Genomic DNA, 20,424 nt, shown 5'->3' on the forward strand with positions numbered 1-20,424 from the left:
AAAGTATTATTCAAACTGGCCCACTGAATCAGTCATTTCAAAGTAGCACCTCCCTGTGTCTTGTGCAGGGGTTCCCAACCTGTGGTACTCCAGATGTTGCTGAACTACAACTCCCATCATCCCCAGCCACAATAAACACCTGGAGAACCACCGGTTGGGAACCCCCTGGTCTAGTATATTTCGCATTAAAATGAAACATTCCTTTACAAAGAGTCAAATGTTGCCTTATACAGGAGTTAGTGGGAGTTGGTGACGTGGGGCGGAGAGCAGTAAAAGGAGCACCAATGCCGAGAAGCAACCAAGGGGGAGGAGCCTTGACCAGCAAGCTTTGGTGAGGTGATGGTAGAGACAGTGGGCCACTGCGTCAGCATCATTCATTAATTCATTCATTCTAAAACATATTCTACCCTGCTTTTCCACCTCAGTTATGAGGCACCCAAACAACTGCCAAGATTAAAAGCAATACAATCAAATCTTAGATCAACGCAACAACAAAAGGCACTCATTTTGTTAAAAAGAAAAAAGGAATGCCATTCAGAATGAGGCCATGGCCTAAACTCCCAGTCAGTCAAGCTGAAAGTCTGCTGAAAGAAGGAGGCCTCCAGCAGGAGGCAAAATGCCATGACAGGTGGAACCTGCCTCTCCCATGCAGCAGGGACTTCTGTAGGCTGCCTGCCACTATGGAGAAGACTCTATCACTTGTCTCCACTAATTGCAACTCTGAGAATGGCAGGACAGGCAAGAAGCTCTCCCTAGAGACCTCAAGGTCCAAGCAGAAACGTATGAGGCAGCCAGTCCTTCAGGTACATAGGAGCATAGCTGCCATAGACTGAGCCAGACCATTGGTCTATCTAGCTCAGTATTGTCTTCACAGACTGGCAGTGGCTTCTCCACGGTTTCAGGCAGGAATCTCTCTCAGCCCTATCTTGAAGAAGCCAGAGAGGGAACTTGGAACCTTCTGCTCTTCCCAGAGTGGCTCCACCCCTAAGGGGAATCTCTTACAGTGCTCACACTTCTAGTCTCCCTTTCATATGCAACCAGGGCAGAGTCTGCTTAGCTAAGGGGACAAGTCATGCTTGCTACCACAAGACCAGCTCTCCTCTTGGTCCTAGGAAAACGTTGTACCTTGGTCCTAGGAGAAAAGTGCTTTGAAGAAGCGGAATGCAGTGAAGTAAAGTGGTGGGAGCGTTGAATATTTGCACAGGCATGCTATTTATACTGTTTACAATTTAGATCAGATCAAGAAAAGTTCTATGCTATTAGATTATGATGTTATTTATTCTTTCAGGTTTTCTTTATTTTTTGGCAAGATACAAAACTCATAACAATGCACATTTCTTTCAAGTTCAATTGAAATTAATAATATAAAAGAACATTTCTTGTCAGTACAATTATTAAATTCTTTCTGTTGGATAACTGGATGGTTAATTGGTTAAAAAGAAAACTAAATTGGACACCTTCATCTGTAAAACCTACTTCAAAAATAAGGCTTACTCAATGTCTATGCACAAATATTTCCTTCAAGCATCACTTCATTTTCAGGATCAGGCCCTTGGACTGACTGATGGAAAATATTAAGGTGTGCCGGATCTGGCAACAAAAGGTCACAAGAATGGATAACAATGATGTCATGGGAAGTTTTGTCATCCCCCTTGATCTAGATGAGAGAAGTGTTTGTTTTGGAGCATCCTTCCTATATATTACTGGATAAGGCAAAAAGAGTCATACAGTTTTCAATTTGCATACAGGAGGCAGAATTCTCACGCTGCCCCCCCCCCACTAGTTTTATGACAACATCTCAGAAACATGAATTGGAAAAGAGAATGAGAAAGACAACGTTCACCGATTCAGTCCTGGCTTGAAAAACAGTTGGCATTATCTTTCAATGAAGAGGTCATGGCTGTGGGAGAGTGACGTACTTCTGAGGATAAACAAAAACATTATTTCTGACAAGCATCGCTTGAATTCCACTGGCGTCAATGAAGGGGCTGGGCTGGGCTTGCTCCTGCCTTTGTACAATAAGATCCACATGTCTAGTGTGGCATTGTGAGAATGCAGGTGAAGCAGATGTGAGCTGAATTGTGCACATGAAGAACTGGTCATGCGACACAACGTGTCATCGGACATACTTTTTACATGCCATCAAGCAGCACTGGTTCAAGAGTCCTCAGCAAACTGCCCTCCACCTGGGTCACCTCCTATCTTAGTGGGATCCAAGATAGTTGCTCCACCACCACCACCCAAAGGTTGTGGAGGTAGTCCTAGAGTGGGCCGTTCTGACACCCCTGGCAATGCTGATCCTGCCTTCATGCAACCTGCTTTCAGAACTTTGTGATGGTGGGACTGTGGATTGAATTGTGAATTGTACTGGTTTGCAAAGCAAGTGTACAACCACTTCACCATGAGGTGCAATTCAACCTACACTGCCACCATCATAATTTGGCCATCTTAAATGCTCCTAAATGAGTTATTAACACACAAGCACATTTCAATGAGGCACTTCACATGCCATGCGTGAAGTACCTGATGGAGTTCTATGGGGAGAGAGACAAGCAGTCACTCATAGCAGACAAGCAGTCACTCATAGCTGGGCAGCCGGATTGGTCACCCACATGGCTGCCGGCTCTGTCACAGAGCTAGAGGGGGCTGCAGGGATTGGGGGCTACGTGGCAGACCCCCGAACCTGGGAGGCTGGTTGCAGCCTCCCTGCAGGGGTCTCCTCATGTATTGTGGCACACGAGAAACCAAACGGGGTTAGTGGAGCGCTAGCTCTGCTAACCTCGTTTAAGGGGAGGGGTACTTTAGGTGGTTTGCTGCCGGGAGCCACACGGCTCCCATGGCAGCAGACGGCCAGGAGAAATCAGGCTAGGCTCCCTTAGCCCTATTTCTCCTGGTCGTGTGAATAGCTTCAATCAATGTATTACAACTCACTGATTTTTGGTGGTCCTTACTTCCATAAATGTATGCTTAAGTATCATGTTCAAGTATGGGTACCATCAAACGACTATCCTGTATACCCTATCCAAGAATTAAGCTGCTATTGCTCTTCTGCCTCTAACTCAAACCCAATTTTCTGAAGTTCTGAAGTTGTATCAGGCTGAAGCAATCAAATTGCCCCTTCACTTGGTTTTCAGAGAGGGTAAGGGGATGGGGGAAGCCCGACTTCATCAACTCAATCCCTGTAACACTTTTTTTAAAAAAAAGAAATGCACAAGTGGACCTCGGTCCCAACAACCACAGTTTTGCATATCCGTGGCTGGGCAATGGAGACCTGTGTCCTTGATATAAATGATTTTTAAAGGGGTAAAATCCGCATATCCACAGTTGCCACTTTGTTGAAAGGACCCATTTTGTGGCTCTTTGGGGAGGGGGATTCCGTGATTCTTCATGGAAAATTGGCCAAATTTAGTGGGGGGCAGGGGATTGCTGGACCACTGGAGACCCACAAAGCATGGTACATTTCTCTTATTTCTGCCTTTTACATGGGGGCCTTTTTTGCCCTCCAGGAACCTAATCCCCCAATTCCCATTGACTTCAGGTCTCATTATCCATGGTTCCATTATCCGTGATTGTAGCTGAGAACGGAAACCTCGCAGATAATGAGGGCCACCTGCACTTCACCTAACCAAACCAGAATGCTTTTGAAATACTTTCCTATAATTTTCAGTTGAAACTATTGCAGACAGAACCACTGCATTCCATATTTATGCTGAGCTAATTAGCACAGATTTAACACATGTATTAAGAACATCACACATAAATTCTTTGGTCATTATTACTGCAAAATTATTTCATAAATAAATAAATCCTAAGTATTTTTTCATCATGATGTAGTTTGTGCCAAATTCTACAGAGATCTACTACCATCTAATTATTATTGTTGTTAATAGCAACAACAATAATATCCCTGCTAAAGGAGCAAAGAGACACCTTTTAAAGTGGCAATTCCCTTATATTTAGCAGGGGGAGAGCAACTAGTCCTATCCAGTCCCAGCACAACATCCCTCCAGTGGCTGTTGCCACCGTGTGTAGTTTGAGGGAGGGGGTCATGGCAACTCCACCATTTGCATTGACTTGTAGGATGATCTGTTAATAGTTTCTCTTTGTGGCCAAGGGATTACAATCAGAATCTCAATGACCATACTTTATATACTCAACAGGGGGCCTCTCCACCCAGCCCTAAGGCAGACGAGCTCCCTTTTCCCCACCTTTCAAAGGACCAAAGGTCAAATTATGTGAATCTCTGCCTGAGTCTAATGACCATCAGACTTAACCTCTTCATTTTGAATGGCTCACTTGAAAATGACCATCCTGCCAGGTTCACCTATCTGGACAGCTCCAGAATGAGCCTGATTAATTACTTTATCACCTCAGGGAACCTGCTCCCTCTGGTGGAGAGATTTGAGGTTACCCCCAAATTTGACAGTGATCATCTCCCGATTACGCTCCTTTTAAAGCCTTTCATTCATCAGTCCCACACAGAGAACCATTATAATCTCCCCATATCCTTGCCGCATATTGCCGTGCAAAATTGTCTCCACAACTGGATCAAATGCTAAGTGAGCTACTTGCCTCTAACCACCTGCAGTGTATTCAATCATCCCTACTAATTAACGACCCTACTTGTGCGCCTTTGGAGTCCTACAATGGCCTAGTTGAGGAATTACAGCAGCTCCTCTCTCATAAGAACTGCGAGCCACATGTACAGCGTCAACAGGCCTCCAAGCAGTGGTTTGATAAAGACTGTTTTAATGCCAAAAAAGCCCTTGCCACTACCTATCAAGTCTATGAATCTAGTTCTGAACTGTTGGCCGTGCAGAATCTCCTTCAGCAGAAAAGACAGTACAAACATCTGCTGGCTCGTAAGAAAAGAGATGCCATGAAAGATGCCTGGATGGGACTCATTCAGGCCGTTAGATCCAAAGATTCTGCCATGTTTTGGCATCTTTACAAAGCACTCTCCCAGGTATGGTCTAAATCACTTGGATTGTCACATTCACCCAGGGATCTGGGAGAAATACTTTCACGACCTATCCCAAAACCCCGATGCTCTTTGCAGAAGCTCTGCCTGTGCCATTGAGGATACTCCAGCATGGGCTCCAGTGTCAACTTCAGAGATCCACAGTCTAGTCTCCCAATTAAGACCGTGGAAGGCTCCAGGGGAGGACTTTATTCCACCGGAGGCTATTAAAAATAATTTGAACTGGTGGGCCCGTATTCTGGCATTGCTCTTCACCTATATTGACATGAATGGACAAATTCCCAAGGACTGGGAGGTAGCGATCATTGTCCCTATATTTAAAAAGGGCAAGAAGGACGACACCACCAATTACAGACCCATCAGTTTGCGCAATACCATTAGCAAACTTTATGCGATACACCCATGTGGGAAACTTAGGGATTGGCTGGAACAGGAAAATCTTCTTGCTGAGGAATGAGCGGGCTTCAGGGAAGGGCGCTCCACTATCAATCAGTGCCTAGTTCTACAGCACTTCATCGGGAAATACTCCTCCTGCAGGGTGACCTCTCTTTATGCTGCCTTCATTGATCTCAAGGCAGCATTCGATTCCATCTCATGTGTCAAATTACGGGAGAAGTTGGAAGTCTCCTCCATTGACCAACACCTGCTATACCTTCTTCGCACCCTGCATGTAGACACATCACTTAAGGTGAGATGTAGCTCCCAAGGCCACCTCACAAGAGCTGTTACAACTCAGAAGGGCTTCAAACAAGGATGCATTTTGGCCCCACTCCTCATCAATTCCTACATTAACTCTATGGTGGGCCAGCTCAGCAACCCAGATTTCCACCCTCCAAAGCTCGCTGGGAGACACATTGCCATCCTGTTATATGTGGATGATGCAGCCATCCTCTCAAGGGCCCCTCACTGGCCTTAGAAGAGCACTGAGGGCCCTGATGCTGCACTGCAGGGAGGACTGCCTGGAAATCAATGATCACAAAACTAAAATTATGGCATTTGCCAGGATCCACTCTTCGTGGATTGAGGGGCATAAGATTGAGCAATTTGAATTTGAACTTGTAACCATCGGTCCACACTGTGACATCTGTAATGACCTTTTTGTGAATAAAATCTCTTGTACTCAGGATGAACTGGATTCCACGGTTTTGTTCTGTTTTAATTAATTAATTAATTACATTTACGGTTATTGCAAATCTACTATGGAGGTGTCCAGCAATTCCTCTTATAGGATCAGACTGGATCACTTTCAGTTTGTGATTCTTTAGGATGTGGCCAAACTACTTTAGACTGTATGTCCTACAACCTGTTCTCTTGACCCTTCTCCAACTTGGCTTATGAGGGTCTGGTAAATATTACCTCTGAGGAAGGGCAGGATACCTCCTTGTCTTAAGGAGGCTATTATTAGACCTAACTTGAAGAAACCTGCATTGGATCCCTCAGCCAACTACAGACCCATCTCCAATCTTCCATGGCTGGGCAAGGTGATTGAGTGTTAGTGGCCTCTCAGCTACAGGCAGATTTGGAGGAAACAGATTATCTAGACCCATTTCAAACCATCTTCCAAGCGGTCAGCCTGATCACCAACTAAGTATTGACAGAGAGAGTGTGACTCTGCTGATCTTTTTGGATCTCTCAGCGGCTTTTGATACCATTGGGTCGCCTGAGGGAGATGAGATTGGATGGCACTGTTTTACAGTGGTTCCATTCCTACCTCTCTGGTAGATGGTGTCGCTTGAAGACTGTTGCTCTGCAAAGCGAGAATTAATGTATGGAGTTCCACAAGGCTCCATACTGTTTCCAATGCTCTTTAACATCTACATGAAACCACTGGGAGAGATTATCAGGAGTTTTGGTGCAGGGTGTTATCAGTATGCCTATGACACTCAAATCTATTTCTCCATATCAGCTTCATCAGGAAATGCCATAACTTCCCAAAAGCATGCCTAGAGGTGGTAATGGACTAGATGAAGGATAACCAACAGAATCCAAATAAGATGGAGGTACTGACTGCGGGTTGGGGGATGGGGGTCAAGACCCAAGAGATGGTTTAGATCTGCCTGTTCTGGATGAGATTACATTTCCCCCCAAAGAACATACTTATTCTTTCTATGTAATAATGGAGACTGGGGAAAAAACCCACAGCCTTGGAGGAGCCCACAGAGAGGTGGTGGCGAGTTCTATTTCTGAGAAAAATAAATAAGTATATATTTTATAAAACTCGTGAACTCCTGAACCTGAACTGAGCTGGTGTGTGTGTGTGTGTGTGTGTGTGTGTGTGTGTGTGTGTGTGTCAAGGTGCACAAAACTGAACTTGCCCAATCTGGTTCAAGTCTGGTCTGGACTCGAACTGAACCAGGCAACCCAGTTTTGTGCACACCCCTACCTATTTCTAGAGGTAAATGACCTTAAAACAGTGGCACATCTTTATTATGTATTTATTACATTTATATACCACATTATATGTGCATCTCTAGGCAGTGTACACAATGCTGGTAACCTCCATATGCCGGTAACCTCTGGGTTTGACTACCGTAATGCACTCTTTGTGGGTCTGCCTTTGCTCATAGTCCAGAAACTATAACTCGTACAGAATGCAGTAGCCAGACTGGTCTCTGCAACAACCCAAAAGGGCATCGATTTTGAAAGAAATGCACTGGCAGCCGATATGTTTCTGAGAGTATACAAAGTGCTGGTTATTATAAAGTCTTTAATGGACTGGGTCCAGAGTAAAGAGAACACCTCCTTTGTCATGAACCCAGCCACCTATTAAGATAATTTGAGGAGGTCTGGTTATGGTTGCCACCGGCTCGTTTGCTGGTGACTCAGGACTGAGCCTTCTCTGTGGCTACCCCAGGTCTCTGTAATGCACTCCCGATCAAATAAGGGCTTCTCCATCTCTCATTGCTTTTTAAAAGACCCTCAAGACATACTTTTCTCAGGTTTTTAATTAAAATTAATTTTAAATTATTTAATTGTTTTTATTCTGAGAAATAGTTTTGATTGTTTTTATTCTGTTTTATATTTTTATATGTATTTTTGATTATGTACCCCACCTTGAGATACATATATCAAGCGGTATATAAACTAGAGAGAGAGAGAGAGAGACAGACAGACAGACAGACAAGACAGACAGATTATGTGACTATCTGTGACTAGGGAGAACAGCAATTGTGTCACAGGACCGCTCTTCCTATCTGCATGCCTTTGCTCAGCCTGGAAAAAGCTGTCCAATAAGAGCTACGAGCACACCAGTTTTAGCGGCGATCCTCTGAACAACCAGAGGATTATGTCCTAAAGCCCATCTACTATCCAAAGCTTGGTCAAGTGTTTGTTGTGGGTGTTGCTAGTGGAGTCCGTAGTCAAAGGGAGTTTCTCAGGCATGCTGATGAGTCATCCGATATGCAGACAGAAACTTACGTATTGGCCCTGCTTGGAGAGAAGCTGATGCGGGATGGTGGTTGCTATTTAAATCATCAGCAGAAGTGTCAATGTATCTGTGACATTTTTAAAAGATGGTTTGGGAAGCCAGAGGCTGATAAATGATTCTTCCATCCATCCTTGCTAATTTTGGATTTGCAGTGTTTACAAACAGGTGCTGTAACATCCCCTGGTTCCATGGAAAAATGCATGCGTGGAACCAAAGAAAGCTTGCACAGAACACTTCCAGGAATTTAACAACCAGGGCTTAAATTTGTTTAGAGGGAACAAGATAGGCCTAATCATGCTCCAGCACTTATTACATTCAGGTGAATTCTGTATGCTTTATCCAGATGTAACCTTTGGACATATGCTAGATGTAATGGAGTCCCCCCAGGTGACAATTTACGTCATAGGGGTGCTTATATATAGTGTATAATTTAATTTATTGAAATCAACTGGAGCAAGTATCCTAAACACACATATGCAGATGACAAGAATGTTCTTCTATGTACAGCACTTAGTTTGATGAGGAACAAGGGCAGAGGCAAATGCTGAGATGAAAAAAAGTGGTTTAACTTCCAGTTAGCGGCCTGCCATTTTGTAAGAGCCAAGTACTTCTTCAATGCAAATGTGTGTGATGGTAGCTGATGGCCATTACAACATGTGACAAGCCATTCTGGGAGGAAGTGATTGCGAGCAAAGAAATAACACTTATTCCCTTCCTTGCTTTTGATGGTATGGAAAGCTGTGTGGTCCAGTACAGGAACATAGGAAGCTGCCTTATACTGAGTCAGACCATTGGTCCATCTAGCTCAGTATCAACTACACTGACTGGCAGCATCTCACCAAGCTTTCAGCCAGGCGTTTTTCCTAGCCCTATCTAGAGATGCCAGGGAGTTAATCTGGGGCCTTCTGAATGCAAGCAGATATTCCCTAAGGGGGATATTTTACAGCAGACAGTGATCACATGCAATCACCCATCCAAATGAAAACTAAGGAAAACCCTGCTTAGCAAAGGGGACAATTCATGCTTCCACAAGCCTGGCTCCCCACCCCAGCAGAACCAGCAGGGATGCACTCCCGCTGCCTAGTTCTTGAAAGAAGTCATCTACCAGGGTGACCATGGCTGTTTCAGTCTCAAAACCAGGATGAAAGCCAGAACTAAAAGGCTCATCATAGTTTGCTTCCTCCTCTAGGGCTGGGTCACCACCACCCACTCGAGTGCCTTGCACAAACTGTGGCGACTGGCTGATAGTTATCACAATTTACAAGGTTAAGGGGCGGCTTCTTCAGCAGGGGGCAGACCACCACCGCCTGTTTTATTTTATTTTATTTTTTTTATTTTTGCATTTATATACCGCCTTTCGTTAAAAAGTTAACCCCAAGGCAGTTTACAAAAGTTAAAAACATACAATAAAAAGACAATAAAAACATCATGTTAAAAATATAAAAACATATAAAAACAGGCATAAAAACAATACAACAAATACAACAAATAAAAACACAAAGAAGCTGCAGTAGAAAACGATCATGTAAAAGCCTGGGTAAAAAGCCAAGTCTTTAAAAGCTTTCTAAAAGCCGTGATGGAGTCCGAGGAACGAATGGCCACTGGGAGAGCATTCCAGAGTCTGGGGGCTGCAACAGAGAAGGCCCTGTCCCGAGTGCACGACAGCCGGGCCTCCCTCACTGTCGGCACCTGGAGCAGGGCCCCCTCAGATGTCCTTGTCAAGCGGGCAGCAACCCTTGGGAGCAGGCGGTCCCTCAGATACCCCGGGCCCAAACCGTTTAGGGCTTTAAAGGTCAAAACCAGCACCTTGAATTGGACCCGGAAACGAACCGGCAGCCAGTGCAGCTCTTTCAAAATGGGGGTGATATGTTCCCAACGGGCAGCTCTGGATAAAACCCTCGCTGCCGCGTTTTGCACTAGCTGCAGTTTCCGGATATTCTTCAAGGGCAGCCCCACGTAGAGCGCGTTACAGTAATCCAGCCGCGACGTGACTAAGGCGTGGGTAACCGTGGCCAGATCTGCCTTCTCGAGAAAGGGACGCAGCTGGCGCACCAGCTGAAGCCGTGCAAAGGCACCCCTGGCCACCGCCTCCACCTGAGCTTCCAAAAGCAGAGCCGGGTCCAGTAGTACCCCCAGGCTGCGAACTTGCTCCTTCAAGGGGAGTGCAACCCCATCCAGAACCGGTAAAATCTCCTCATCCCGATTGGCTCTCCTACTGACCAACAGTACCTCCGTCTTATCCGGATTCAATTTCAGTTTGTTAGCCCCCATCCAACCCATCACGGCCTCCAGCCCCCGATTCAGGACATCCACCGCCTCCCTAGGATCAGATGACAAGGAGAGATAGAGCTGAGTGTCATCCGCATATTGCTGACAACTCAGTCCAAATCTCCAGATGACCTCTCCCAGCGGCTTCATGTAGATGTTAAACAGCATGGGGGACAAGTCCGATCCCTGCGGGACCCCACAGGCCAACGGCCATGGGGCCGAGCAGTAGTCCCCCAGCACCACCTTCTGAACCCTCCCCTCAAGAAAGGACCGAAACCACTGCAACGCAGTGCCTCCGATTCCCATACTCGAGAGGCGGCCCAGAAGGATACCATGGTCGATGGTATCGAACGCCGCCGAGAGGTCCAGCAGAACCAACAGGGACACACTCCCCCTGTCTAGTTCCCGGCGTAGGTCATCCACTAGGGCGACCAAGGCAGTCTCAGTCCCATACCCGGGGCGGAAGTCAGATTGAAAAGGGTCCAGATAATCCGTATCATCCAAGACCCTCTGCAGCTGGGACGCCACCACACGCTCTATCACCTTGCCCAAAAAGGGGAGGTTAGACACAGGTCTATAGTTGTCCAGGTTGGAGGGATCAAGGGAGGGCTTTTTTAATAGAGGTCTTACCACCGCCTCCTTAAGGCACGATGGCATCCTGCCCTCCCTTAATGAAGCATTAACGATCACCTCCAGCCATCTGCCTGTCCCCTCCCTGGCAGCTTTTATTAGCCATGAAGGGCAAGGGTCAAGAGCACACGAAGTCGCCCGCACATTGCCCAGGATCTAAGACCAATGGTGTAACTCCCCTCACCACCGAAGCATTCAGAACTCCCCTGACCCAACCAGCCATTCCCTACTAGCCAGGCATAGCAAGATTGAACACACACAGGTGGACACCCCCTCACACTCCTGAAGATCTTGACCACATCTTCAGGCAACCCCCCCCCCAAATGGCAAAGAGGCACCTTTTAACGTGGTGATTCTCTTTACTGAGCAGGGGGAGAGTAACTGGCCCTATCCAACCCCAGCACAGTACAGCCAGTGACTATTGCTAGTGTCTATCTTGTGTTGCTTTTTAGATTGTGAGCCCTTTGGGGACAGGGATCCATCTTATTTTTTAATTATTTCTCTGCGTAAACCGCCCTGAGCCATCTTTGGAAGGGCGGTATAGAAATCGAATAAACAACAACAACAAAAAGAGCAAATCAGCAATATTATTATTATGAGATTTATATTCCGCTCTTCCTCCAAGGAGCCCAGAGCAGTGTACTACATACTTAAGTTTCTCCTCACAACAACCCTGTGAAGAAGGCTAGGCTGTGAGAGAAGTGACTGGCCCAGAGTCACCCAGCAAGTCTCATGGCTGAATGGGGACTCAGGTCTCCCTGGTCCTAGTCCAGCACTCTAACCACTATGCCACGCTGGCTCTTTTCCCCTCACCTGCATTAATCCATGTCTTCCCTGGTTAAATAGCTCCAGAAGGTACTTGCTTCCAAGAAGTCTAGCCAACTGTAAGATATTTCACCACTGACACTAGTGTAGCACAGCATTATTGCTGAGGCACACATGTTAAGATGTTGTTCCTACAATAATCCCTTAAAACAACACATTTTATCTTTGAGGCATTTCCAAAGCAAAGAGAGAGTTTAATTTCCCCAGAATTTTACTGGCATGTTTCCTATGGAAAAGGACAATGAAAAACAAACACAACTCTCCTTTTAAGGGAACTGCACCACTAGCCACCGCAATGTCACTCAAAGTTTCCTGAACTCTGTGCAGCAGATTTTGATTAAAATGATACACAGGCATTAAAGTTGGAACATTTTATGCACAGAGAAAAATGTTCTGCATGCAAGAGTTTGACAAAGAGAAATGTTATTCCCACATCAGGTCAAAGTATGAGCCCAGGATATCTATCTATCTATCTATCTATCTATCTATCTATCTATCTATCTATCTATCTATCTGATTTGTAGACCACCCCAAATTTCCATCTCTGTGCAGTTTAAAACAACATAAAGCAGATTTAAAATAAAGACCTTAAACCAATTTAAAACCACAGTCCAATTATTGGCTTAAAAAAACAAGTCTTTAGAGACTTTTTTTAAAAAGATGGGGATACTCTTACTTCAGCAAGGAGCACATTCCAGAGTCTCGGGGCAGCAAGAGAGAAGGTCTGTCCTTGCGTAGCCACCAGACAAGCCGGTGGCAATTGCAGATGAACCTCTCCAGATGATTTCAATGGGTGGTGGGGCTCATGAAAAAGAAGATGTTTTATTAAATACCTATTTAAGGATATGTCTTTGTTGTAAAATTTCAGCTTTGTTATCAATCCAGGAATCCTGTGCTTCATGGATCCTGGCTTCCTTTGGAGGCTCACAGTGTCTTTGTAATATCTGGTTTATTTACACTTATACAAGCTGAACATTAGTGGAGTTGGAAGAGCAGCAAAGCACTCTTGTAAGTCAGCTACAGCTGACATCAGCTCCCCAAACCCAGAACCCTGCACCCAAGATATTCCAGCAGTCTCCTAGCTTAAGCATTCCACACACCCCACCAAAACCAGTCCCTCTCTTGCCTAGAAGCTGCCTGTTCTTTTCACTGACCACTCACAGACATGCCTGGCAAGTGAGAAGGGGAAGAGAATGAAGTTATCTTACACCCTCCATCAACTCCTCCCTTGAGTAGTACTCTATACATGCATCTTACCAGATGCACCCTCTTTAAACCTGGTTTGGGGGTGCATGTATGGAGGTGATTCAGATGAACATCCATCTCATACAATTAAAGGATGCTCCAACAATGCATCGGGATATTCTACAGTGATGCCAGGGTGGGCACACTCTGGGGACGTCACTATTTTGACTGTGTGTGCCAGCAGATGATCATCTGATCTGGCCCAGTCTAAGAGCCATTAACCCCACATTTCAGGGACATGGGCTGATCTTCCTTGGCCATTAAGGAATGTTAGTATTCCTTTGTCAGATCCAGATGCATGTGCCAGGTTATGGGCAAAAGCCATAGCCACAGGGAAGGGCCATTCACAAGGACAGGACTGAAGTCCTGCAACAAGATCATTCAGTTAAATCTATTACATCAGCTGCACTCACATGTAATGTGAAACCAGAGGTTGCTGGATATGTGGTTAATTTTTCAAGCCTTGAGTCAAATCACAGACGTAGGTCCAACTGCAGTCCAGCAACCTCAATTTCCAGGGCAGGGGAGTCCCTCCCTCTTCCTGGTCTGCCAAGGCCACATCACAGCAAACTCTGTAGCGTTCACGTCGCCAGACTGTGGGCAAGGCGTCAGCGCATCTCCAGGGTGGCAGCCATTGGCCACAATCTTAAAGAGGGTGTGCCAAGTGCGATCGTGACTTTTCAGAAAGGTCCACCCACTCTTGGCAGGGAAATCCCTTTAAACGCCATGCAAGCCTTTCTTCTGACAGAGATTGCACGGCAGTCCTCACAAAAAAACAGTTTCTCACAAGCACAATTTCTGGTGGCGGCGGGAGGGGGGATGCCAAAGGGCACTGTTTTGCTGTTAGTCAGGAAAGAGAAGAGAACACGATGAATTCCTATCCTAGGAGGGGATATGTATATGGGGGAGGGCAAAGAATCCTGGAGTCTAGCCCAATGTAACCAAGGATGCTCTTGCGATGGCTCACCCCAGCAAAGCAGTCCATGGAGACACTCCTGCCCCCATGGTGGCTTGCCACCAGGGGACTAGCATTCTCATGAGAGAGCCAGTCTACTGGGGAAGATCTTAGGCTCAAAAACCTTCATTCTTCAGTTGGACTATGCACTCATGAGTTTAGCTATCCAACAAAAGGGGCCCCCACTTGCGTGGGGCCCCTGCTGTCTCTCGTTAATGATAGAGCCTTTGCACAATGACCCCCTCCTCTTCAGGGAAGCCTTTCATGCAAACAAAGGAGATGCGGACACTCCAAGTCCCTGTGTATAGCCGGGTGGGCAGACTGCGGAAACACCAGGACTGGGGACAGATCTTTACTCTCATTCAAATTTCCCAGGTTCAGACCAGTGTTATGCCATATGCTGATCTGCCACTGCAGGGAATCGTGGGAGAGGGGATCCCAATTTCCAGTGACCCCAGGAAAGTTGGGTTGCTGTTCCTGGCAAAAATAAAGATGAACATCTTCAAGTGAGTATATGGGCTGGCAGAGGGCATGCTTTGACAGCTTTTCCACAGCAGTCGCTAAGACAGGAAGAGCTGTTGCTGAGGTACCCATCCTCGTAGCTTGCATTTATAAAGCAACCTGGCTGGGCAGTGTCTTAAGTCCGGCCCCCATGCATTACTCCATGGCCTGACATTCTCACGAGAGAGCAGTCTGTGGTATAAGGGATGTCATCACACATTATTAGCAATTCAGCCAACACCTCTGTCCCAACAGACAGTTCTTTTCAGGAGTTGTGAAGGGGCAGCACCATGACCTCACACTCAGGAACAGCATAGGTCATCCTCATGCATGTCGAATTGCCCCTTTCATGAGGGTGTGTGTGTGTGTGAAAGCTGATCCTGCTGCCCTGACCTTCTCATGAGTTAGCCTAGGGACCGCACATGCTCCCCCAAGGGGAAGGGGCTGGGGCCCCCTTCCCCACCATCTTTGTGCAAAAAACAAAGCAGAGCCATTCAGGAATTCCTGGTTGTGGCTACCCTTTAAATCTGACCCCAGGTATTGCTGCCCTGCAATATATTGCCATCCCTGCCCTCTAATGGGGTTGCCCTGCTTATGTTGCCCCCTTGAGTGCATGTGCTTGTTGACATACATCTTTGTCGCTTCATTTTCGGGAAGAAAAGCCCATGGTGCCCGTCTTGCCATCCTGTCCCCTTTCTCTCCTGATTGCCAGGAGGGGAGAACAATGGACAGAGTGGGAAGAGGGCATGCCCCTGCGTGACTTTCCCATTTGACAGGCTGACAAGCTTGGGATGGGACATGGCAGTGACCCTGTTGCTGGGCAACCCCTTTGCTGGATCGGAGTCGAGGCGCAGGGCAAGTGCTCGGAGAGGCGGCCAGAGAGAAGCACCCAGATGGGTGGAGCTTTCTGATCTCATGAGGCAGGGAATTTCACAACCTGAAGGCAATTACAGAAAAGGCCCTCTCATGTGTCACTGTCAAGCATTCCTCTGGAAATTATGGAGCGCATGGCCATCACCTTCACAGCCTTAGAAGGAGCCATCTTGCAATGACTCACATGCCATAAAGGTAATGTCAGAAGGGGACTCATGAACTCATTGCACTTATGCAGTATCATGTGTGAAATTCATATGTAGCGCTGCAGCTAACTGGAAATTCTGATTATCTGTCTGCGGGTGATATAATAATTCTTACAAAGTCTGATGGTAAACGTGATGATCCTGCTAACTATCGACCCATAAGATTCTTAAACACAACCAGCAAACTATACGCCAAACACCTATTAGGCAAATTGACCGACTGGATGGAATCTAACAGTGTTTTAGCTTCTGAACAGGTGGGCTTTAGAGCGTGCCGGTCCACCGTAGAGCATGCATTCACACTCTAATTTTTAGCAGCTAAATATACGCAAAACCCTGGCTCTGCTCTCTACGTAGCCTTTATTGATTTAAAGTCAGCTTTTGATTACATCTCTAGGGAAAGACTTTGGATGAAACTGAAAGAACTATCAATTGACACCCGCCTTCTGCTATTAATTATTAATCTACACAAGAATTCTTGTTTAAAGGTTTGATATAAAGGTTTTTTTAATTGTAAACTGCCCTGAGCCATTTTGGAAGGATGGTATATCAAGCAAACAAACAAACAAACAAACAAACAAACAAACAAACAAACCCCAAGAGGTCATTTATCCTCAAATATTTCCACCTCTAGAGGAGTAAGACAGGGCTGCATACTAGCACCTACTTTGTTTAACATCTATATTAATTCTGTAGTGTCCTGTCTTTCAACTCCTGTCATTCACCCTCCAAAACTGGCCAATAGACATGTTCCCATTCTTCAATATGCAGATGAGATGGCCATCATGAACCAGACTCCCATAGGATTAAAACGTGCCCTTAGTATGTTATATGATTTCTGTAGGAAGGAATCCATTGAGGACAATTATCATAAAATGAAACGTCCAAGATATCACAATTGGGTTATGCAGGGGCACAAAATTGAGCAGGTCAGCTCGTTTAAATATCTTGGAATTGTTTTCCAGTCTTCTGGCTCGCGAAAAGCCCTCTTAAATTTGTCCATACAAAATGCTCAAATTTCTACAAATAAAATCAAATCATTCCATTTTATGAGAGGGGCCTCATTTATCCCAGTGGCGATCAAGTTATTTGTTGCTAAAGTCTATCCCGTATTTTTTTATGGTGCCCAATTGGGGCCTCCTAGTAATTCTGGCCCACTGGAAGCTGTAAAGTCTAAATTTATTAGAGCTATCCTTCAAGTTCCCCCCTGTGTTCCCAACTCTCTTACCAGATGAGAAGTAGGTCTCACTAGGGTTGAATCGGGTTACTGGACCTGCTTTGGTTATAAAGTTTTGGTTAAAACTGGTTTTTGCCAATGTAGGCCTGGCTTCCTTAGTAATGATTGATGACTTTAATTATAAGTGGAAGACCTTGGTTAAAAACAAACTTCTTCAATTTGGGTTCTCCCATGAGGAAATTCTTAGATTAGGACATGATCAGGCCTGGCAGGTTATTAAGCAGCATATTGCTGATACAGAATTACAAGTGGATACAGCCTGCCTAAGGAGTGGCATCTATCTGGGGAAACAACTTTTTAATTCCAATTCAGCAGCATATTTAGATAATATTCTTATCCCTAAATTTAGGCGTCCATTTACTCTTGCCCGCCTAGACGCCCTTCCAACGGAGGTTAGGGATGGTAGATATAAAGGGATTCCATTTAATTTAAGGATTTGCCCCTGTGGAATGGGCGCCATAGAAACTACCCCTCATGTTATTTTATATTGTAAATTTTATAGTGATGCTCGTTTAAAATTAATTTCTCCCCTTTTGGGGAAGTTTCCAGGTCACTCCGATCAATTTTATTTAGAGTTTTTGTTATCTAACTTTTGTAAAGAGATCACTTTCAAGGTGGTTAGGTTCTGCTACATTGTTTGTATTATATGCTCTAGTTTTATGTAATGTTATTGTTGTTGTACAGTCTGATCTACGATCGTAATAAAGCTTATCTATCTATCCGAAGACAGGTGACATTTCTTTTAAAAAGTTGGGTGGTTTGAAAGGGGGATCACCGATCTTGATGTGTGATCCACTTTTGCCTTAACTGAAGCAGGTTTTTTTCGCAGGGATTTGTGCTGTTTCAATCACCTGGAAAACTTTATTGACTAAGGACGATAGGAGCACATGAACGATATATGTACACACCATAAGTGCTTTTAATTTTTTTAAAATAATATCACTTTTTATTCCTAAAACCTTGATGAGAACTCTTTGTTGAAAAGTAGTAAATAAATTCATGGAAATTACTGAATCTTTATCCAGTTCAATTAAAGTATAAAAGACATGTAAATCAGTTATTCTGAAGAATCCAGCTATAAGGAAATTCTGGATTTTTCTGAATGGGACAAGATACTTGGTGAGCTATTAGCTCTCACTGGATCTTCTTGCTGAAATTCAGTGCTAATTTATATCTAATGGCTAAAACATATTTCTTAATCTGCATCAAGCCTGGTTATCTGTGATCATTATCAAACCCTAAAAGCACACACACATAATTCCCCGGAAATCTTGTTGCTAGCTAATATTCAAGGTCCTATGAAAGAGAGGACCAGGACTTACTTCAGTACTTGTTACTCACGGGCATGAAATGTGTCTAACTACACTAGTTAGTTAGCACCTCGGGGTGCTGGATGCAAAAAAATTGACTAATTAGAATCTGGGTTATTACAGCCATGCAGAAGATAATAAACTTTATTAAACTGAGAGAGGTCCTGGAAAGGACATGTACATGAATCTGATTTCCAGAATGAGATTCCTATTTTACCATATCAGGTGTGGTGAAAGTTGTGATCACAGATGCGATGTGAATGGGTAAATAATCTATGCATTATAGGTGTACAAGCAAATCTTAACAAAAAAGCCTACAACAAGATTTTTAATGGATTAATAATTAATCAAGGGAAACATGAACTCTGGCTGGCATGCAGAGCAGCCCACTGGCAGCATGCCAAGAAGATGTGCCCATGCCACGGAAAGCTTCCCCATTACTACTGTGACCACACAGTCTCCAGTGTGCAGTAGGAGGGCATGACTGTGGACAATTTGCTGTGATCTGAGAGTACCCCGTGTCACCTGAAAACAGGTCCCTAAGATTTGTGTGACCTTCAGGGACATATTTTCAAGTGGCACAGGACACTTTTGGAGCCAGAGCAAATTGTCAGTCTCCACCACCACCACCCCAGCCACTGTGTGCATGGGCCCAACACAGCTAGGAAAGCTCTCTGTTGTAGTAGGCTGCTCTGGCTGTCCAGCCATGAAAATTCGTATCAGTCTATATTATTTTGCTCCTGCACCAGCTAGCTGTTGGTTAAAGCAGACTGAATAAAATAATGGCCACAAACCAGCCAAATAGCAGCATTATGAAAAAGGCAGCCTTTAATGGAGGGGTAAGAAGTTGTCATGGTTGCTGTATGTGTACAGAAGCCAGAAACGCTGACCTGAACAGAAATGGGGCCACTTTAAGTAGCTAGAATTGATGTGGTTCTAAAAAGTAGCCGAGTTCAAGAGGAATCTGTGTGAATAAGTTAGCATTTAACTTGGCTGAAATCAAACAGTAGGGGCAGTGAACAGCACCACACAGCAGGCTTTCACTCACTGCTGTGAAGCTCTTATACAGTCCCAGAGGGACCATTGTAAACCTTTGCCTATTATGTACTAGAACAATAGCACCACTGTCGAAGGAAGGCAGTCAGTGCCAGAAAGGCAGGCAAAATTCTTTTCAAAGATGGGAGCAAATTAATACACAAAATACCCCCAAAGTATGCCATATGTATATGAACCAATGTTTGATAGACCTACGCCTGTGCCAAAGACTAATGCTTTATCTGGCCCAATGCACCACTTTATATTATTCATAGCAAATGTTCCAATAGGCAGGAATTCTTTCCATTTGTCTAATCACAGAAAGACAAACGTGCTCAAATGTGGAGCGACAGCATTTTCTGCTAGCATTAGAACATTTCAGTTGCTTTGATTCTGAGACTTCAAGATTCAGAAGATCTACTTGAAAGCAAAACTGTGGGCATAGCCCAGTATTTTTGCTTATATATTCACCAGCAGCCTGTCTTGCAAATGGCATTTTACACCACGGAGACATCAAAAGGTGACTTAGCTGCCAAAAGTTAGCCAGATGGAATGAACACAGTCACCCCACCACACCATGCATGCACAGTTTCCTTCACATATGGCAGGGCAGAGAAATGCAGGTCTGGCCCCCAAAATGCAGCACTAAGAGGTCTAGCCCAAACTCTGTATGTAGTCAGAGAAGAGTGCCCCAGAATCCAATCTGATGTTGCAAAGAATCCTCTGAGTTGCCTTTTGCACTGAGCACAGCAATTGGTTCCCCCCCCCCATATTTGTTATAAGTACAGTGGTCCCTCGACTTACAAACTACTCGACATAAGTATTTTTCGAGTTACAAACGGCAGTTTTAGATCCGGTATTAGATGCGGTTTTTTCGACTTACAAATTTTTAGATGGGGTTTCCTCGACTTACAAATTTTTAGATGGGGTT

The 20,424-nt window shown here is 44.9% G+C and overlaps 1 long non-coding RNA gene across 1 annotated transcript in view; it reads right to left on the minus strand.

Moving 5' to 3' along the window:
* Positions 1-1,311: 1,311 nt before the first annotated feature.
* LOC128344303 (uncharacterized) overlaps positions 1,312-20,424 on the minus strand; it is a 112,948-nt gene continuing 93,835 nt past the window's right edge. The window contains exon 3 of the long non-coding RNA XR_008315779.1: positions 1,312-1,921. This is a non-coding gene — a long non-coding RNA (uncharacterized LOC128344303). The remainder of the gene's footprint in view (positions 1,922-20,424) is intronic.

Source organism: Hemicordylus capensis, chromosome 2 (assembly GCF_027244095.1).
Source record: "Hemicordylus capensis ecotype Gifberg chromosome 2, rHemCap1.1.pri, whole genome shotgun sequence".
Taxonomy (NCBI): Eukaryota; Metazoa; Chordata; class Lepidosauria; order Squamata; family Cordylidae; genus Hemicordylus; species Hemicordylus capensis.